The sequence below is a fragment of the Trachurus japonicus genome, chromosome 5, assembly GCF_045865225.1.
Source record: "Trachurus japonicus isolate A0001 chromosome 5, Traja_1.0".
Classification (NCBI taxonomy): Eukaryota; Metazoa; Chordata; class Actinopteri; order Carangiformes; family Carangidae; genus Trachurus; species Trachurus japonicus.
The window spans coordinates 17021061-17038615 of NC_140911.1; positions in this window are offsets into that span (position 1 = coordinate 17021061).

Below are 17555 nucleotides of genomic sequence, written 5' to 3' on the forward strand. Positions count from 1 at the left end.
ATTCAAATGTGAATTAAGACTGAGCATTTAAAGAACAAAATAACTGGGTACATTTATTAGCAAATTATTGTTGCTGTACAATGAAAAAAAAAGACACAAAGTTACCTCTATCAGCTCATTTGCACATTGAAACACTGTCAGTATCCCACACCCGTATCGTGTGTGAGAGATTGCTCTGTTGAATGCTCTGTTGTGAACACTCAAAAGAAAAGATGGGAAGGAAGAAACCGAGAGAAAAGGATGCAGGAAGAGGGGGGGGAGGGAGTGTTCCCTCAGCAGCAGTGTGCAGATTCAAATGACAAAATCAATGTCGCTTAATAACTAAACAACTTCCTCTGAATGTACCCATTGATGTTGCGAAGGCTCTTATTTGAGCCGGCTCTTTGTGTGTTGCGTTGAGAGGCGGCACTTTTTTTTTTTCCTTCACTTCTCCACTGCTGCTGCCACAGCCACAGCCCTCATGAGCAGCCTTAGTGGCACATTAATATTGTAAAATGCAAATACACCCAGACAGCCATTTATCATTAACTACTGAGAGAGATGTGTAATTAGATGGATTAGCTATATGTGTGACAATTGGAGTCTGTGCTTCCTGTTTTTATTTGAGAATTAATGATTTAAAAAAGAAAGAAAGAAAGGATAGTAGTAGAGAGAATAGTAGTGAAGGTTGCAGTGTAAAAATACTACATTACTTCACTTGAGAAGAAGTCAGCTTTCTAATTCCATCAGCGCTTTGACTTATCTCCTTATTTAAATTGTACTTGGTCTAATTCAGTTTCTGATACACTGTTTTTATGTAAGGTAATGAGTGAGCGTGTCTTGTTAGTTCCCCAAAGGAGCTGCAGTGTTCAGAGCACCCATCTGTCTGACAGGAAACAAACTCATCTTAGTGATCACCATCAGTGGAGCAATAAGTTTGTCCTAGGGACCATCGTCTGAGCGTGATGGACTGCACTTCCATAGCACTGTTGTTTTGGGTAGCTATAGTTTCTGTCTCTAATGGGACAGAGACAGCGAGAGAGTGACAGGAAAGAGACAGGGAGAGAGAGGATGACATGCAGTAAAAGCCCAGGTATTAATGTTTTTCTCTTGGTAATTGTGCAACTCATTTCAAGTATGACTGACATTGACTTGTCCTGATGAATCTTGTCATTGAAATATTGTTTATATAGCATAGTTGTGGTAACTGAGACCCAGATTATGAATGGATAAACTTCCAACCTTGTGATCAGTGAGCACCCTGAGCAACAGCCACCCTGCATCCAATTATAAAAGAAACCGGCACTTTAACCAGAGAAGTATAACTCCAGCTATAAGGCCAGATTTGAGTGCAACACCGTAAAGACATAGGAGGAAACACTACCTGCCATTCTGCACCACTATTCTGATTTGATATAGTTGTCAGTGTCACCCCACTCAGTGATAGAAAGGCTTTTGTCTACAGGTATTCATATGAACTTTATCATACATGAATAACAGTATAAACTCTTTGTCAAGCAGAGAAGACAGAAAACAGAAGAACACTTCATACATCTATTTAGTCAGGCAGGTGCGTAGGAGGAACAGGATGAAAGGGTTGAAGAATCTCACACTCTCTCAAACTTGCAAAGAATTATTTATTTGCAAAGTTTCTGTCAAGCAAACAGTGTTTAACAATGAGGAGTGACTTGCAGTGGAGCGTTGCAGGAATATTGTTTACTTGTAGGTTTTGACAGTATGCATGTTTTTTTTAAAAGCACACAACAGCTCTCTGTGTCTGTGAATGACCCAAACTTCAGCAGAAAATTGTGGCAGATTATCAAACTGTTGTGATCTGACACCATGAACCATACAGCCCCTGTAGCAGTTGTGGAGGGGCGCTGATAAACAATGATTACAATGATAAAAAACAAAATACTTGTGAAGACTGATTATCTGTATTAAAAAAAAATCTGCACTTAGCGTAGGGCACTTTCAAAACTGACCTCAGGCAGAGAATACAAAACACCCAGTATTACAGTAACAGTATGACCACATTCTGAAATACTACAATTTAGAAATAAAAAGCTAAAAGGATAGATAGATAGATAGATAGATAGATAGATAGATAGATAGATAGATAGATAGATAGATAGATAGATAGATAGATAGATAGATAGATACCAGCTATTTTGTAGTCAAGAGGAAAAAGAGGGGAAAACATGCCAGCTTATTCCACCCCCTCAGTGAGGCAGGTGAATGTCAAGGGAGGAGAATGGTGCTGCAGTTAATAAGTGGGACATTGTATTACCACTCATACAGAGACCCCCATTACCTACTTAGAGGTTGAATCGGCAGACCGCAATTACTTACAATTAGCAATTTAAAGAGGCTCAGAGGGTTTGAACTCCTGCCTTAATTCCATCAATTTTGCAGCGAACAACAAACGTACAGAAGCAGCTATTTTAACTGACTCTCAGTGCATGCTGTAATTGCGGGGTGTTTCTGTCGTATGGAGAATTTTGAGAGTGAAATTTTGTTTTTCTCCATCAGAACTAATGGACAACATGAGTATTGAATAATTTAGGCTCTATGATTCTGTCATTCGTGTGTTGATGTCAACAAGAAGACATAGAAGATAGGAACAGGTCGTTGACTTGTCCAGAGCTTTGCAGCATTTGGTTCTAAACTTCAAAACACCAAGAACAAATCTTATTCTCAGCAAAGATGGAATGGAATTTTTGGATTTTGTCTTATCAAAAAAGGCAAACTGACTGACGGCTTAAATGGCAAGATTAGCCTGAAGATTAGTGTCTATTACTCCTGTCAAAAGAATGTAAGTAAACTGAATCTGTCAAATAGTTTGAGATGGATTAAAAAAAAAAGAAGAAGCATATTCCATGGTTTGTCTTACGAATAAAATGACACTAAACAATTGTTCAGTGTGCTTCTTCGTGTTTCTAAAGTAATTCAGTGTTTACTTAATGATAATGCATTTCGTCTCTCTCCCTATTAAAAGTGCTCTGTCTCTAGTTTATCACAACAGCAAGTATATGAGGTGTGAAGTCTGAGGATTGAAAGGTCTCTGGAGATATTTGTGTGCGGCTTCTCATTGACTTTGGACCCACAGCAGCAGCTGTTACTTGTTTACACGGTGAGATTCAGATTTGACAGGCCAAGGTCAAATCTGCCTAAGATGATCTTAGGTGTGTTTATTTTACATCAACACAACAGAACATCACACAACTGCAGTTTGTTCTGATACACTATCTGTCAGGAGACATTTGCATATTTTTCAATCCCACTGAGGGGGAAGCAGTCACAGCTTTTGTGCTGCTTATTGATAGCAGCATTTTGGCACTTTAGATGCTGTTGTGGTGCACTGATCAAATCCCTCCAGCTCAGACGTCAGTCATTTAGAAGTGACTTTGCTCTCCTGGTGGAGATCATTAGAGATAAAGAAGGTACACAATCAGGTAACAGCAACTATGACTCTGAAAATACATCCACAATTTCACACACTTGTCTTTCATGGGGAAAATGCCTCATCTGTTCAGACATCTGGTGTTTGTGCCGTGTTGCCATCATAACAGTTATTCAAGCGTATCATTGTAGAAATGAACACCAAGCTCATATGTCAATCTTCAGTAGAGACACTTTGGGCTTTTTTCTTTTACTGTCACCTTCATGAGTGGAAAACTGTGTGGCCGCATAAACAGGAAGTGTTGAGAATCCTTCAGACACAAGCAACATGAAGAAAAAAAAGATGTTCTGTAGTTGTGACTTAAAGATGTTTTATTTTGCAGGAGCTGTTTCTTCAAAATTGATTATTTTTGAAATTGGAATATTCATATTTATGTACTTTTTACCTTTGAAGCAGTGCAGCTGCTTCCACATCAGTCCTCAACAGTGGTTCCAAAGTCTTGCTCTCTGGAGTCATAGATCTGACTCAACTCTACCTTAAAGACTCGTTTCTAGCTCAAGGCTCTTCCAGACTTCATACAATCATCACAATGAACTCCTGAGTCTTGGTCTGACTGTGGCTCAAACCAACCAACCACAAACGAAATCTGGAAACCTGATATTTCCGATTCCCAGTCCAGTCCCCTCAGAAATGTCCAACAAAGTCAGAAATCCAACCAGGGGCGGAGTGGGGCACCAAAATCTACCGGGAAAATTCTGACCGCACCGGCCCACCATCGGCCCAACCCCCAGAATTTTTTTTATAAAGGCTACACCATTTCCCATACTCTGGTGCATTTTAACACATTGTTACTTTTATCTATAGCTAAAAAAAAAAAAAAGAAAAGAAAGAAATTACATATACAGAATGTGAAAGAGCTGCAATTAGTGCCTCCCAAGCAGATTTAGCCTACTTAACACTGCTGACCATAACATTACATCCAGTCATGTTTACTCCTTTATTTCCCCCTCTCAACTACTCTACTCTGCAAATTGATTTTACTGACTGCGCGCTGCAAACGCCACGGTTTCGTTTCGGGTCTTGTCCTACTCACCAACATGCTTGCGTGCCCATGGAGAAGACAGAGCAGCTGCTGCTGTGATGTGAGAGGCTCCGCCGGCTCATACCGCGGTCCGCGTACCGGCGCCCCCTGGCCCACTTGTAGTAAAGCACGGACTGTGTTGTCTTGTTAAAATAATATAACTTATAGATAACGTAACACACGGGCAGGACTGATAAGGTTTGCTGGGTAGCTTCCGTGAGTCGATCTGTTTTTAGCCGTAGCCGCTAGTTTAATGATAACTTTCACAGTGACAGGCTGACGCATTTCCCATGAGGCTTTGCACATTGCTACATTAGTTTAAGAACAAACAAACAAATTAAATTGCTGGTTATTTTATATTTTGTGGTCATGAAAGTTCTGTAACATTGAACAAAAATAATTAGATAAAGATAGGAGGCTAAACAAAAATCATTTAGTAGGCTGGATTGATGAGAGTCTGATTCACTATCGCAACCATGAGTGAAATGTAGAGAGACATGAGGGGGTACAAATATTGGTTGGACTTTTTAAACAGGTGAAGAGGTAGAGCTTGGAGATTATCATGGCGGCGTGCGTGCGTGCAATGTTACTTTTAACTCGTGAACACCACACGGCCACGCAGGGCAGCTTGCGGGCCGGCTCACTTGAGTTTATTGGCCGCCGGCCGACCGGGAAATCTCCCGGTCCTCCCGATGGCCACTCCGCCCCTGACTCCAACTCATGAACTTGTGATTCAAAATGGCTGCTCCTCAACAGTGAATAAAAGCTGTACATTACACTGTTGATCAGCCACTTTGTCTTGATTTTTATGTGGAAAATTCACAGCAAAAACATTCAACTTGACATGTACAGTTTCCTTTGGGTGATTGTAATTTGAACAAAGAATAAAATATATTTAATGTAATTGTTCTCAATCCTTTTTCCTGTCTGGGAGGGCAGTGCATTCCACAAAACAATTTTATCTCATCCCTAAAAAAAATCGCAATAAGATCTAAGCAGAAGCAGAGTCCCCCGATGAGCTGAGCGCATGTTGATGGCCTCCTGATGATCTGATGTATCAAAGTGTACTAGCACAACGTCTGAATGCACTAAATGATGACAGCTCATGCAGTAAAGGTTTAGCACAAACTATCAAAATTACTGACAGCTAACCGACAACTGTAGTGTACTGTGAGTATGGACCATTGTTGAGGATTTGAGAGGGGGGAGGGGGGAGAAGGTCGGCATCAGACGAGGTTTAAAGCCCCCTGTTTGCCAATCAGCCTGCAGCTCTTGGAACACAGCCTGCTGCTCATCACACACACACATTGATTGCACACACCATGGAAGAGGAGAAAAGAGGGAGAGAGCTGTCAAGCACAAGTAGAAAAATAAACAAATGACCAAGTGTCATAACAATGTGCTGTGATTGATGTATTTCTGCAGAGTTTTTGAGGGTTCACCGACAGTCTACTCATTGTTCAGACAGCACACTTGTTGCTTAGTCCCAAACTTTCGTATTTAGTGATCTTGATCATTTCCCTCGCAGACAAATATAGTGGCCCAACTATTATACTATATATCCAGTCTGGTACCAGTTGCAGTTCTGGTGGTCTGCCCGTAGCAGACTGATCTGGAACATAGAACAGATGAAATTGTCCTCTCAGACGGTCGCATTACTGTCTAGTCACAAATTGTTGTATCAATCACAGTGGAGGATGTCAATGAGCGAGATGACTCACAGAAATGACACAGTAGGAAAATGATTTCATCGTCTGATGAGCAGAGGGGAAAGATATGACTATGCAGGAGTTGAAACTCTTGCAACATAAACAAATCTCTTGTTGGTAATGTGCTTCTCTGGTTCAACCTCACCTGTTCAGCAGCTCGGTTTCAATTTGTTTGCCTCTGCTTTTTTATTTATTTATCTGTGACAGTTGACAATTTGGCCTATTCATAATCTCTAGTTTCTTCTTCCGGTGTTTATAAAATATATTTCCTTTCCCTGTGTTTATATTGTGTGTGCATTTGACTTTCTTGATCAGTGGTTTGGGAAACAGTATTGTTGTGAAACTGGTCAGTGTGTTTGAAATGGGGCAGTTAGTCTCAAACCAATTTGCATGTGGTACTCGTTACTGGGCTCAGCTCTTGGGTTTAGGGGGCTTTGGAAAGGTGGTGGTGTGGGGGAATCACAACGTTAAAAACCTAGCCATGCTGGTCAGGAAATGTGTGTAGAGGAGCACTTCAAATACACTGACCTTTGCCTCTATTGCAGCAGATAAACTACTTTTATTACATGTGTCTATAACTAAAGGAGGCAAAGGAAAAAAATAAGTATTGGACATAATGTGCAATGAGAGGAGAGCAGGTCTAGAGACAGAACATCTAACCAACGCTACTATTATAGAGGGAGTTGGACATGAAGACCGGCCTGAAAAACAGCTTCAAAAACAAAAGTAGCTTCTCTTCTACTTTCTCTTGGAGTATTTGTTAGTAAATGCAACTGAAAATCACAAACTCAGTCTTTGTCTTCAATTAATCTGTTTGTTGTTTTTTGTCAGATGATGTGACAGCTCTAAAATCAAGACTGAACCACAGGCAGTCCAGCCACATACTAGATTTTGACCAAGTCTTGTTTGTAGAAATTCACAATATGAATTATTTCTAAATCTGTTGCATGCTAATACCCAGATGCTAAGCTTTTTCCTTTGTTCTGCTGTTGGTATTCTTCTATTTCCTCATCAACAATAAACATAGATTCCAGCTGTGGCTGAAGGGAATTATCAGCATTGGAAAAACTGACATTTAGACAGAGAAGGTGGAAAAATAAAAGGATTGTTGTCTCACAATTCAACCAGAGGGATGTGTGAGGTTGATATTTTAAGGGTTTGAATATTGTTGATATTTTTTGTGATTCCAGTGCTATTATTTGACTTGTACCAATTATTGTAACTATTTTTTAAAGTCCAGAACCCATTATCATAATTTTACTATCACTGAGGGTTAATTATTTAGGGTAATTCAGGTGAATGACACCTTCACTTGTTGCGTGTTTTGAGTGTTACATTTACAAATCAAATAATAGTAGAAACTTACAAAATCAGGCTGACATTACACAAACAGCCACTAAACACAAGGAACCTTTGGAAGCGTTGCACACTAGACACATATTGAGCAATGGCATGTACAGCTCTTTCAGCACATTCTCCACAGAGCGAAGGAGGAAATATCAGGCAGGAGAGAGGGGAAGAAATTGCACTTGGTTAACCTTTGGCAACCCCATTTTCTCCTGTGGTGACTGGGCATTGGATGGCAAGGCAGGCCGCAACCTTATATGTCAGACAGGACATGCTTTCATTAAACAGTGACCCGGCAAGGTGACTAAGAGGTCATCCTGACCTTGGTCCCGTCTATGTCCAGATCCAGAGAAGAGATAACAAGCCATATAGGTACTGTATCCAACCTGTCAGTATACAAATGACACAAATGGTCACAGACCATTAAATAAAGGCCCTACATTGAGGAATCCTGAATGAGACCAGAGCAGGTTAAGACCCCAGCCTGTCCATCAAGCTACACCTGAGTAATTTGATTGTCCTGGTCTGCTATATACTTCTACAGTATTGTAATCACAGCAGTATCAACTATGTGTGTGTGTTGGCCTCAGCCATTCTGGGCTTTACTACCAGCCTCACAACAGTATTCATAAAACAGTAGCATATTATCACACCAAGAAGGTGCAAATAGAAATGTACTTCCATATACAAATGATTCCATGTTTACATGTGCCTAAATATCCCATTATCATTCTACTGGGCTGCCAATTACCGTTAACGTTGTCATTTATGCAATGTAAACTGAACTGATAAGAAATGTAAAAGCCCATCACTATGATGAGCATGCATTCATCTCACTGAGGTAGGTGCTGCTGTTTTATCCAGGAGTAATGACAGAGGCTTGAATGGAACCTATTATGTCTATTTCCAGCTCAGTAATGATATTCTGCAATTCCACTACAGTAATGAATGCCTTTTGACACCACCTCATCGTCTTTGTTGTGTGGAGGTCCTGAAAGCAAATTGTAATATCAAAAAAGAGAAATAAAGATTGGAAAGACCAACTTCTTAAATGTTTGAGGCCAAGTCTGATCCCAAATATGGGGATGGACTTCTTTAACATCCACAGTAACAAAGATTACAGCACCACATCTCTGGTAAATACTGATCCAAAGTCAAAGATCAGTATCGTGGGTTGGGATTCAGTATCAGCAAATACAAGTACCCATGCCACCATTGGACTACTCAACAGCATCAAGTGTCATGGATGAGTTTTATTTGTTGACACTGCTGCATGTACCACAATTTGCCCCTTGTGGATATAACGTTTACCCATATCTTTCCTTACCTTACCTTACCTTACCTTACCTTACCTTACCTTACCTTACCTTACCTTACCTTACCTGTGCATACTCATGTCTGAACCACCCTATCCCCGCTGTCTTGGTCCATAGTGTTGCTTGATCTCACAGAGATTAGAGTCAGCTGCTTCTCTGTCCAGTGGGGCAATGGGAAAAATTTGAGGCAGGATGACTTTATCTCTCGACACAGCACCATGCACAGAGATGATGACACTATATACTGCATTGCTTTGCATTTGCCTGGATGGACAGTTTGTCTTTATAGTGCTATGTCTAATTTGCAACAAGAGGATTCAAATGTGTAATAATGACAAAGTAACAAACATTGCAACACTGTGTAAATGAGACTTTTGCTAAGAATCAAAACACACTGCACTGAAAGTTTCAGGTGAAGTTCAACAGATTGCATATCACTTTCCAGATCCTCTTCTTCAGAGCTGAGAAAATCCTTGTCTGTCTCCAAAGATTATCATAATTAACCCTGGGACAGTCCTCTCTCTCTCTCTCTCTCTCTCTCTCTCTCTCTCTCTCTCTCTCTCTCTCTCTCTCTCTCTCCCTCTCTCTCTCTCTCTCTCTCTCTCTCCCTCTCTCTCTCTCTCTCTCTCTCTCTCACGTATGCACTCAACCAGTACGTACATCAAGAACACTGATGGGAAACACAGTCATTTTGATTTTTCGAGTTCATCGAGGAGCCAGTCTTGCTGCTCACTGTGCTGCCAAAGCATTATTGGCTGCAAAATATGTGTGCACCAGTGGCAGCAGACCTCTGTGCATTGTGCAAAATGTAGAGAGATCACCGCTGGCAACAATGTGTTTGGGGTTAATGGTCTGTCAGAGACGTTTTCTGTTCTGAGATCACTTTTTGAAGAAGAGTAACATTTTGCACTTTAATACTCACAAACCAGCCTGCTGTATGTCTGTTTGTTTGGTTTCGATTTTTCAAAAAATCTGGGTCAGAGTTCTTGTTCTAGTGAATGTATTCATGTGTTTGCACTGGATGATGTAATACTGATGTTCAAGCTGAAAATTTGACCAGTGGCTGCTGTACTGTTTTGTCTTTACCAGACAACCAGTGCCACCAATTTATTGTTCTTGTTCTGAATTCATATTCTGTCAATTCAAATAGAGCAAATAGCTTTTCACACAATGAGTTGTGGTTGTTGTTTACTATTCTAGAGAATCGGTCTGTATATTTTTCTTTTTGTCCTATTCTGTTGAAATAGATCGGTAGGTAAAACATGCTGTCAGTGAGGGTCTCAGCTGTTGGCTGTGGGGGTCTGCTGTGTAAAGTGAATAAGGCAACAGCCCCTGTGGTCAGCCAGATCATTCTTTTTATAACGTTGTCTGTAAAGAAAAAAATATATATTTGGTTTCAAAAGTTATGAATGACTTGTGTATTGTTTTTTTTTGTTTTTTTTTATCTTCACAACACTGGTTTATTTCAGAATTTGGAGAACAGTCACCATCACTGTAGGACCAATGGGACACAACTGGCTGCCAGCTTGGACTCGCAATATCTCACAAGGCTGTCATCCATGTCTAGTGGCTTTTGATCCACCGACACCACTTGTAGAGAATTGACCTCAGCGTTGCATTTTAAGCAGGGCCGGCCTCTGGTATAAACACTCTATGCAGTTGTTTAGGGCCACAGCCGTTAGGTGGGGGGCCACATGATCAGAAAGGTACCGGGGTTCATTCAAGTCATTTAAACATCCTGAGGTCTGCATGCACGCTATGAGCTTTATATGTAATTTGAAGTCAATATTCAGCTTCTTTAATCTCACATTTGAGACATTTGGTGAAAATAGAACGGCAGAATGACAACATTTGTGCTCAAAAAACAATCTTACGAAATTTCATTTTAGACTTGTTTTCTACACGTATCTATTACTGTATTCATATCCTATTTCAAGCACCAAAACAGTTCATTCTCATGACTGAAGGAGTGTTTTCACAAGGGATTTGAAATTTTTCAAAAAGCAGACCTCAAATTTCCAGCATTTGGCCTAAATTATTTCTTTATACAGTGTTCTAGGACAAATTGAAATTGGCCTCAGTGTACTTACAGCAGAGGTTCTAATATTTAGACATAAAACACTTGAGTATTGTTACATCTGCAAGTATCTTAAAAAGATCAATTTAAGAAAATATGTAAAAGTCGAGAAAATGGCCTCAAACCTCAGAGGGCATAAACATGTCTGTATTCAGTTTTGATTTGGTGTTTGCGCTTAGAGTGGGCCACAAACATAAACCTTGTTTAGGGGCCACCAAAATCCTAGGGCCGGCCCTGATTTTATGGGACACACAGTGTTTTTATTTATTTTTATTTCTTACTCTTCCAAACCTGCAGGTTTGTGTAATTTGAAAATTCCCTGAGCTTTGTGCCTTCTTCCTGCTAACAGTCTGACAATATGAAAATACTGCCCCTTTTCATTTTTTTTTTTTATAATTACAATGTTTTTTTGTTTTTTTTTTGCCTGATACACTGATCAAGGAGGACGTCAAACTGATGCTGTTTGTATTCTCTGTCTAAAGCAAGAATGACTAAATTCCACTTTACTTGGTGCTTGTGCAGCTTCATAGTGGTCTGGTAACACTCAGGTCACTGAAAGTCTGACTTGATGTTGGAGTGTCACAGTTATAACAGCTAGTAACATGCAAACAGTGAGATTTACAAACATATGGTTTCATGCAACAAAGACAAATATTGACCTCTGCCCTGGTTTCAGCTGTTGGAGTGGCCTCTTTCCTCCACTACAAATGACCTTGCTGTGGCTCACCACCAAGAAACCAGCTGTAACTGCAGCTAATTGGCTGCACTTTGTGCCCAGTTGAACATGCTCAACACTGAAGCTTGGGGTGCATGCCAGGGCAATGGTCTGCAGGTTGGTCCAAACAGGCCAGATGCTGACTGACCAGCAGTGTGTTCGCGATGGATTGTCTGTGCAGGTGTTGGTCAGATTGAGGTGGGTACATAGCAGGAACATGTGCCCAGTGGCTGGCTGCATTTTCTGTACATTCATTCTGACAGACCCTGAACTTCCACCTCTTAGCTGCTACAGCTTGTGCCTCTCACACAATCTTAAACAATTGTGTTGTGACTTTTTGATGGGTAATCTTTCTGTAAAAGTAAAATATTTAGTTTAAAAGTCTCTATGATTTTCAAAGCAGCAATTGTTTCATAAAGAATTGAAGAGGGTAGTGAGCAGTATGGGCTCCAAACTGGACGGGCAGCCCTCAAATAGAGTGGCCCATCCATCTTGTGGTCCAGAACTGGAAAGATCTAGTTATTTCCAAGATCAAAGGTTTGGCTCAGTAAGGGTTCAGGGTCAAGGTGGTGTCGCAGGAGCATTAGAAAATATAGGAGGGTATGTTGAGTTGTGCAATTATTCACTCACCCCCTCCAGGCCCCACTCTCTCTGTCTGTGATCTCTGTGGGACCATCACTGCTTCCCTTCAACACACTCTGGCATGTTGTAGGGCTGCTCTCTCATGGGGCTGGTTCAGGTGGCAGCATGATCAAGTGCTCAGGAAGCTGGCAGAGGTGGTGGAGAGACGGAGGCACATGGCCAGCAATGGGGGCCTGATGGGGACCCAACATTGGATCCATTTCTGAGGGAAAGAGGGACCCACAGAGACCAGACGTGGGACAGCAGCACCCATGCTTCTCTTGTCAGCAGGCCGATCCATTTTCCAGGAGAGATTTGCACCACACTGCAACCAGGCGTGCTGCTTCGTGCTGCAGGCAAAAAAATCAATGCTGCTGGTTGAGCTGCCATGGGAAGATGGGTTGGAGGAAGCCCATGAGAGAAAGACCAGAAATGATTCGGTCATAGTTGTGGAGTGTAGGGAGGGCACATGCAGTGCAAGACTTCATCAGGCCAAGAAAGACCTGAACAAAACCACGAGGGAGCTCTCTGAAAGGGCCAAGAAGTCAAGCTTTCGGCTATAGCAATGAAGATTTGACTTGCTGAACCAGCAACTCCTGAGACAGGTGAGGGGGTCAGTCAGACATACCTGTTCATGGCCCCACCAGAGGAAGCGAATGAGTCATGTTGGAAGGTACTGACAAGATCTAGTTTATTAAGTGGAATGAGGAATGAGTCCTTAAACCTAGGAATGAGCTGACATTTATCACTTCCTGTTCCCTGGTCCTGAAATCTCAGGGTGTTGATGAATGTGATTTGGGTTGGATGACTGTAATAATGTCTGTCAAGCTGAAGTGGTTTTAATGTATTATTTGCCAACATAAAATACATCAGTAAATAACCCAGTCCTGATTTTTAAAGCTTTTAGGGACAGGAACATTAAACGTCATCACAACAGATCTACTTACCAGTCCGCCTTTACAGCCTTGTTGTGTTTATACTGGCTCATACAAACTACTAACTCTGACAGTGGTAATGGATGGTGACACTGAAGTCATGTGACCACGGTGTGGTTGGGTTATAGCCTAACATTAGCTGTTTACTTCTCCTGAAATCAGTAAATATTACACAACCTGTTACAGTACATGTGTCTGTAATAACCTAAAAGATAATAGAAAATACCCATTGGCTTTTTGTAGAGGGAAGCAAAGTGATGTTAACTTTGATAGGTTAAAATACGTCTTCACTGTAGCTCTTGAAATGAAAACACTTATGGAAATAGTGGAAATACATTTACTTTAAGAGTTGTTATAATGAAATCCATCAGAATCCCCCCCTTCCCCTCTGGATCAACACATAAATGCCTCATTCTTTTCTGACCACTGCATTGTAGATTGAATCTTTTCTCTTAAAGTGAGAAAAAATGTCACAAAACAGACAGTTTACTTTGTTTTCCTCCCAAATATGACCACAGTGTCACAAAATGACCCTTTTAGAGACCCTAATGGGCTGTTATTACAGTAAATAAGTACCATACGCACCAGAGGTCTACCTCTCCTGAAAGACAGAAGTAAGGTACAATATAAAAGCCTGCTTCTGTCCTCACATGCCTCCGACATTATTGCCTTGTGCAGAGAGACACAATCTGCAGCTCCCCTCCACTGTGGTGGTAATCATCTTTAATTATCCATATTATCATTTTTACAAGAAAACCCCAAGCAGTCCTCTCAAACCCCCAAAGCCTGTCATCAAGCAGCTGGTATTTTCACATGACTGCACTACGCCTCCAGAACCGTTCAGGCATTTCTCCACTTTTTTTTTTTTGGTCAGTCAAATCTTTTGATCAAGATTTTGTCCTGCTGAGTGGAAACTTCCTTTTTGCCAGGCTTATATGTTAATGACTCTGACCACTGGACCCTTGTCCAAATTATAGAGCCGGAGAAATGCTGCACTCGGCAAACTGAGTGTCAGAAGTCAGGTCATTAGACGAGTCTGTCTTCATCTCAGGCAGCTGTGTGGAATGCTAAACGGAAGAAAAAACAATATGCCTCTAGGTCTGGCCCTCGCTGTTGGATGCTGCAGAGAGACATATTGTTTTTGTGTTGCATGTCTGTCCCATGCTCATGGATATAATATTGCAGTGATGTCTTGATGGACCTTCTTCAAATGTGGCATAAACATTTTGCCTGTGCACAAAATCATACATTGCCATCTACATAGAGCTCTTTATCCACTGGAGAAGTGGGTGAAGAGAAGTGAATGAGTGATGGATTTCAGACAGAGTATTGAACTCAATTGATTAGATCTCGCTGATCAAAGTTCAAGGGCATTGTGACACAAACACAATTTCTCTGTGATAATTTCTTCAAATTTGTTACAAATGTTCACTTGGAGGTCAAAGTCAGCAGGAGTGGGACTGGACAAAGATAGATGAAATATTGTTCTCTATGGATATGGGCTGAGTAGCTAACACGTTACAGCTGTAGGGATTTTAATATGTTTTATTTATATTTTATGGGAATCTTTTCATGTGATGCCCTAATTGCATTTTTTTTCTCTCTCTCTTTTTTACAACCCATACAAAGTGCTTTACAACAAAGAAAGAACCTTCTATAGAATAATAATGAAGAATTAATATGTTGTCTATGCCTAACCCATTTCCATTGAATTCTCCTAATTGAACCACAGGAGCATTGTTGGTGGATAGTGCAGTGATGGCAGCAAATAGTTTGGGACAGTCCCACCTGTCCTCCATATCCATACCAGGCCATCCTCACAATGTCCCGCTGTTTACTATTCTAATTCCACTCCCAGCAGGGACCACAGATATAAACCTTTTTCAGCCCCTTTCCTCCAAGCTCCCCTCAACACATGACCAAAGTCATTTGCACTACAGAGAAATGTTAGAAAATGGGGGAGAAGACATGTTTAAAATATCCCCCTGCTTGAGCGTGGTTATGTCCTGAGTCCCTGAAGAAATTAAAAACAGCCTAACAGGCGGCTTCTATCGTGTCCTCCCCCGTGCTCCTACACAGGTGTGACAGTCCCCACTGGACTTTGACACACATAGGTGCTTTTTAAGTTCACAATGCTTGAAATAGAGGGATGGGGAAGTGAGCTCTCTCATGAGGAATAGAGCAGTGGATGGGGGGGTTATAGCAGCATCATCTGGGAGAATCTGAGGTGGCTGCAGATGGTTTTTCCTCCCTGCTTATATTGAGAAATCTTCCAACCTCCAAATCATTTTGCTGAAGTCCTGCAGTCATGATTGATTTTGGGTTCAATCATCATTTCCTTCATATATTTTATGACCCATCACCACTATGAGTTGAGTTTTCAGGACATAACTAATTTCCTATGCAGAAATGTCCTTTATTACATAAATGTAATGGCAATTTAAGACATTGGTGTATCAGTGGTGTAAGTTAGCGCCCTACATGTAAAACCTCCAACAGAGGTCAGGTCTGAATACAGTGCCATCAGATTAACATAATGAGAGGAGAAACATACAGTGAGATTAGATATATGAATAATGGTTTCTCCAGCGATTCAACTTTTTCATTTTGCAGCCCAGACTAGGCAACAAAGTTTTCTACATGTCATGTCATGGGTGAAAATAGTCAGAAGAGAACATTTATGTAGTTTACTGTGTCTGAAAATCAAAAAGCCATTACTAAATATAAACTATCTACTGCATCTGAAAAGAGCTTTAAGTGAAACTAAGGAAAATGTTATGATCAAGGATAAAAGAAACCCACAGACTATTGATCGGATATATAAACTGTGTTCTCTGGTGTCAAAGTTACCCACACACACTGTCCACGCAACCTCAAAGCACAACATTTTGTACTTTTGAAATGGTCAGCATCAACAGAAGCCATTTTATGTTTTTGAATAAATGACCAGTGCTGTCTTTTTTCTGAATCTCCTTCTTGTGGTCAGTGTCATTTTCCTTTCCTTTTCCATTAAAAGGCTAATTTGACAGCACATGGAGGGAGAGACCGGTGGAGAATGACGTGCAACTGTGCCCCCTATGGTCAGTATCCGAACCTTTGTAATGTTTTGAAATAATTTTAAAGAGGTGCATTTATTGTAAACTGGGACAAGATTTTCTTACTGTATGTCAACTATTTTGTTTATTGTTTACACAGCTGCTGGCCAGAACTACAGATGTTGTGTCCGTCAAAAATTGTCTGACCATTTTGCCTTGCCTCTGTTTGCTTTATTCATAACAGTGAGGAGCTGACCTGAGGTTCACATCTTTGTCAGCTGGAGTGATCTTAATTATCTGAACAGTAAGTCTAAGGAGGCAATTACTGCCCATCATAACATGACAATCATATTATTGGATATTATTTGATTATTATCAAATAACATAAAATTGTTAAAAGTACAGTATGTCTCTTCAAAGGTTATTTTTGCTTGTTTAAATACCTTACTTATAGTGTTTCTTACATTTCTTTTAAACTACTTTAGCCTCCACCGCAGCTCTTGAGTAATTTCCCTAATTACCAGAGGAGCAAAGGGAGCCTGGGATTTTGCACAACTAAGGTTAAGTAAATCTGAAGTAAATGAGAAATGATTTCTGCTAAAGGTTACCTGGCATCTCCCACAAGCTCTTTCTTTGCAGCCACCTGCCTCTCTTGATAAGCCAGCTTCCACTAATCCAAACATAATAAAGACACAACGAGCGCCCTTTTTTCACTCAGCGACACGGACTGATGTTTATCATGGATTGTCTGAGCTTACGAACAGTTCAGCTCTATGTGTGTGTTCATTCGTAGCCTAGGTATACGCTGACAGCAAGCAGAGGAAGGAAAGAAAACCTGTTGTAGTCACACACTACATTATTATGTTCAGTTCATTTCATATTCAATTATTATATTCAGCAGATAGCTGACATTTGAGAAATTGACTTTATGGGGAATACATATCAATTAAACAATATCAGTGAGTATTGTACTATTTATAATATTGACCTGAATTGGTGGCAGTGGTAAATGTTCATGATTGTTTATTAACTTCTATTGATGTTACTGTCTGTTACTTTCTGGTAGGAAAAGTTCAAACATTTTTCCACAAATAGGACTATTGTGAAAAAAAAATTCCAGTTGATAATTTAATGGCTCTACCATGGGCCCAGACAATTGACCTATTTGTCCCTCCACGTGGACGGGCATGGATGGGATTGTTGTTAATTACGTATATTGAGTATTGAGTCTTGAATGGAAAATGATAAAGTCAGTAAGTGTTTTAGTGCTCACTCACCTATTCACACAAACTGATGGCAGTCGGCTACCATACAAGGTAGAAGCCTCACAACTGAGA